Raw genomic sequence first — 4,661 nt, 5'->3', positions numbered from 1 at the left:
TCTGATGAGAAACAACCAACAAGTTTTGGTCAGTTCAGAGCGAACTATCAATGCCAAATGGCCACGAGGAACAAGAAGCCATTGACTGATGTAATTGTAGATCAGAACTACGTTATTTGTCGCTGACGCATTGTGCAGTGCCTCCGGCGCCTGCTCCCTCTGCTCCATGGCTTTATGAAATGAAAATTTTGCAGTGTCGGTTCATTTCAAAGTTCAGGCAGATAGAATAACCGGCAGAGACACGCTATGCCATGCAGCTGATCGTGCGAGCAGCCGTGTAGCTCATTCGTCTCTTCTCCGTGATATAATTAGTAAGTTTTCCACTTGTTTAAGCTCCTGGATGAGGTATGTAGCTAGCTCGCTCCATCCAAAAGAAACAAAAACTTCGTCGTGCCATCCATTCTCGCTCCGGTGCATGTAGCTATCTCGTTCCGGTGCCCGGCCGGCCGTCGATTGATGGGATCGAATGATCGATGTGATGATACAAGAACTTGAAAGGAATTTCTAGCATGAAAGGGCATTTGGTCTAGTGGTATGATTCTCGCTTAGGGTGCGAGAGGTCCCGAGTTCAATTCTCGGAATGCCCCTATTTTTTTCTCTTTTTAACCATTTTTACATATGGTAGAATTTTTGCCCTTATTCTTTTTACCATTTGTATACATGTCAGTAGAGTTAAACATCAGTCTGACAAATAAACAACCACACGATCTTTGTAAGCATTGATCGGGACTCCATCATGTCGCAGTAACTACCAAAGCATATATATAGTTAGTTATAAACATCAGTCCATCCAACAACACGGAATGACCAACAACATTATCAATGTCTAGTGCCAAAGCATATGTAGTTTCTAAATCTAGCTGTTTGAATGCAGTTATTACTATCAAGCAACCTGGAAAAATAGGGCGAACGCCTTATGAATCACAGCAAGGGCTCCATTCCATGAGAAGAAGAAGAAATCGTCAAGCAAAACCAAAGTCTGAAATAGTAAACCATCTTAGATATTTCCATGAAGAGCATAAAAAAGCTTCGGGTCCACTTTAGTCAGTAACGAATGTGTTATCTGATGAAAAGTGACTGACAGAAAAAAGGAAGGGATTACAATAGGACGACAGTTTAGATGAGCCGCAACAGGTGCGTAGTTGTTTATCGACTTGGAAAAAGTTATCACTTTGGTACAAGATTTTGGAATAGATAAAATGGACAGCACTAACTCGTTTTGGTAATCCACAAAATATCATGCTTGTCCACTTCACAGCAATACCCATGCCATGAATATGTCATTGACAGACTTACAATAGATCGATACAAGTAGTAGTTATTACTCCCTCCGATCCATACAAATTGTCGCTGATTTAGTACAAATTGTCGCTGTACTAAATCGGCGACAGTTAATATGGATCAGAGGGAGTAGAGAGCAAGATGGACAGAGAAAAAAGGCCCATAAGCTTATGAAGGTACCTTTCACAATGCCCACTAGGCCATCAACAATGCCATTGCCTAGCCACAAACATAATTAGTCAGTATTTTGACGAAAAGCAATCGAAACAGGAAGGGATTATAGGACAGTTTAGATTCAGAAACTACACTTGGGAAAAGTTCTTCCTTCGGTACCAGATTAGGAGCAGATAAGCAAAAAATTGCCCCGAACTGGCAAATACAGGGCATTCATATGTGCTCAGAAATTGACCAACTCATTTTGGTACTCCACATCCACCTCACAACAATACCCTTGGAAATTTTCATGTACTAGTCATAAGTTCCCAACAATACCCTTGGAAACTTTCTGACAGCATATCCTGCTTACATTCAATGTTCATCTCGACTAAGAAGATGGATTAAAAGGGGGAACATAAATCGAAGTCTTCCAACACAAACATCAGTACATAATATAAACCGGAGTCTTAGCCCTCAGAGTTGGTCAAACTCAACTTGCTGACACCATATCCTGCTTACATTCATACTAATACAGACATATCAAACCACATCAGCACAATCTTGAACATCCGCCATCCAACCCCACAGGCGTAGATCGCCCAAGCAAGACCAAAACGACTAGCAAGCGAGCTCAGATCTGCATAAATGAACTTAGTTAGAGAACTGAAGCAACTGCAGTTGATGCAATGGGAAATTTCCTTATCACAACTTCTTAGGAAGGAGGCATGTGCTAAACCGCGGAGTACACCATAACTTAGGAACAAAGGCACCCAAGCTGCTCATTTTGCAGTTTGGAAGCAATATACAGAAAAATTGGCAGACCATAATAGGTGAACCCTATCTGTTCTTGGAAACGGAACATGGCAAATAAGGAGTGCTCACAAATATTAGATTCAGAGCCTTCAAACATCAACTTACAACTTATGCAACAGTCTTGTTTTGGATATCTTCATTCAACTAAATGAACAATGTGTAGTAAGTGCTAAGTATGACTAACGATGTACTCCTACATAAAGATGCAAGCGCGAAAGCCATCTTCTCTCCAAAGATATGGAGCAATAAAAACTAGCTGTCGAAACCAGTCTGTAACTTTTCTTCTCAGCTAGCATTCTCAATCACATACATAGGAGTTAAACATGCATGCAGATAGAACAATAAATAAACCATGAATTGACTACTTGTCCTAGCTAGTTTGACAAGGTAGTGAAGCCTCCGTAAAAAAACAAGGTAGTCAAGCCCAATAGCACAATAATTAACTTTCTATATAACCATGGGAACCTTTCCTACTTGCAAAATTACAAAGTAAAATATAGCTTAAGAACAAAGGCGCAAAAGCTTATTCGTGCTTCCCAAGAATCCTATAGCCATCTTATTGCAGTGAAGCAAGATAAGTAAAAAATAGCAGACCATAACATGTGAACTCTATGCTCTTGAAAACAGAACAAGGTAAATAAGGAGTACTAAGACATCAGCTTAAAACCATCAATTAGGTACCTCTCCTAGCTAATTTCACAAGGTAGCCAGGCCCAATAGAACAATAATTAATTTTCAACATAATCATGTGAGCAGAACAAGCAATGCATGAACCCAATGGCAATATTTAGGCTTACCAGTTGATCAGATAGTTGGTTCTGATAACAGCGGTGGGAAGCTAAAGTATGGGAGGGCACGTCTGGGATTGAAGGTATTCTCCATCTTTGTGCAGACTTTGGTAATTTCATAAGTCTTGACCTCCATTGAGTAACAATCCACATTCGCAAAATGAATACCTTCTGGAGCGCCTCGGAAGAACAAGAATCCCTCGGCTGCACGCATTGTGCAAATGGAATGATACTGCCCAGGAAGCTGTATGATCTTCTCTAACTTCCATTGCTGCGAATTATTCTTTAGAGAGGTATGGTAGATGGCAAAGGATCCATGTTGACAGACAAGGGAAAACATCTCAAGGGCTCCTTCCCTGCCCATCACAACGGCATTTAGGCTACGACGGCCACGGCTCTTGTCAGGCAGATTGCTGAGCTCCACATGGCAGCCGGTGAGAAGGTCGACAGTGGAAAACCTCATGGTGCGCGTGTCCAGCACCATCAAATGGTCACTCCAGCCAGCAGGCTGTGTCCAGTAGAAGCAGCCACGCACGCAGTCAAAACAGGACATGTGTTCCAAAGAAGGGAAAATTGGAGGCTTGAGCATAGACCATTGCATAGTTGTGGACGGGAGCACAAAGAGGACAAGCTTCGTCGTGTATCTTGCTACTCATATCACCTTGAAGGGCTGTTCCTCGCCGTCGTCGGTGGTGTTGGGAGCAAGCACGGCCTGGAAATCTCAAAGGCACTCCTGCGGCTGGGCGGCGAGGTCCTCAGGTATGGTTGGAAGCAGCACGTATCTGCTGGACAGGGGGTCACAGACGGCGAGGTGGAAGTCGGCAGCATTGCAGCGCTCCCGTTTGGTCCACGTGAGGCGGTCACAGAGTTCGTTATCACCAATCTCCCTGCAGTCCAAGAGGATGCTCACCTCACGGCCGTCTTCGCGGTAGGTCCACATTTGGATGTAACAGGGTAGAGGGATCTCCAGTCGAGGAGGACGCGGCCGTCGCAGGGGCGCCAGCGGGGGCCTTCCCCGTCGTCTTGGACGCCCGGCGGCATGAAGTAGGAGGACGAAGAGACGACGGCCGGGACGAAGGAGAAATCGGCGGCGGAGGGGGCGAGGGCGCCGGCGAGCGGGGCGGAGGGGTGCGGCGCCTGGGCGGGGTGGAATCCGCCCGCGTCCATGAAGCCGAGGAAGGGAGGGCGATGCAGCGTGCGGAAGCGGCGGCGAAAGGCGCGGCCTTTGATGACCCGGCGGAAGGAGGTGCAGGCGGCGGAGGCGCGGGCGAGCGCGTCCGGGGTGGGCAAGCGGATGAAGATCTCCTCCAGGAGCTCGTCGGGAATGGTCGGCGGCGGCGGCGCGGCCATGGCGGCGGGGCTGGAAGGAGGGGATCGAGGGTTAGGGTTAGGGTTCGGGGCAGTGGGAGTGACGAGTGAGTGGGATAGTGAGCTCTACGAAGCCATTTTATTTAGCTCCATGGATTGAAAGCTTCAAAAAAAAACGTTTGGAAAAATATTACTTCCCTAATCCTATGTACATCTACTTACAAATATGCCTGTTAAATTTCATGTATTGAAAAATTGTCGCTTTAACCTTAAAAAATGTTTAGAAAATTAGGGCGACCAGTCATCAGTGAGTGG

General features: G+C 45.5%; 1 non-coding gene and 1 pseudogene across 2 annotated transcripts; one reads left to right on the top strand and one right to left on the bottom strand.

Annotated features, from left to right (window-relative positions):
* Positions 1–515: 515 nt before the first annotated feature.
* TRNAP-AGG (transfer RNA proline (anticodon AGG)) lies at positions 516–587 on the top strand. The gene has a single exon. It is a non-coding gene; the product is annotated as a tRNA-Pro (tRNA).
* A 1,260-nt stretch (positions 588–1,847) lies between these two features.
* LOC125521846 (uncharacterized) lies at positions 1,848–4,446 on the bottom strand (annotated as a pseudogene). The gene is made up of 2 exons (XR_015611857.1): positions 3,048–4,446; positions 1,848–2,074 (listed from the first exon to the last, which is right to left on the bottom strand). The product of XR_015611857.1 is annotated as an uncharacterized LOC125521846 (transcript).
* Between the last annotated feature and the right edge of the window lie 215 nt (positions 4,447–4,661).

The sequence above is a fragment of the Triticum urartu genome, chromosome 7A (genome assembly GCF_056163025.1).
Source record: "Triticum urartu cultivar PI428250 chromosome 7A, HENAU_Tu73, whole genome shotgun sequence".
Lineage (NCBI taxonomy): Eukaryota > Viridiplantae > Streptophyta > Magnoliopsida > Poales > Poaceae > Triticum > Triticum urartu.
Note: the sequence above shows the minus strand (reverse complement) of the source record. Positions and strands in the feature narration are given on the sequence as shown.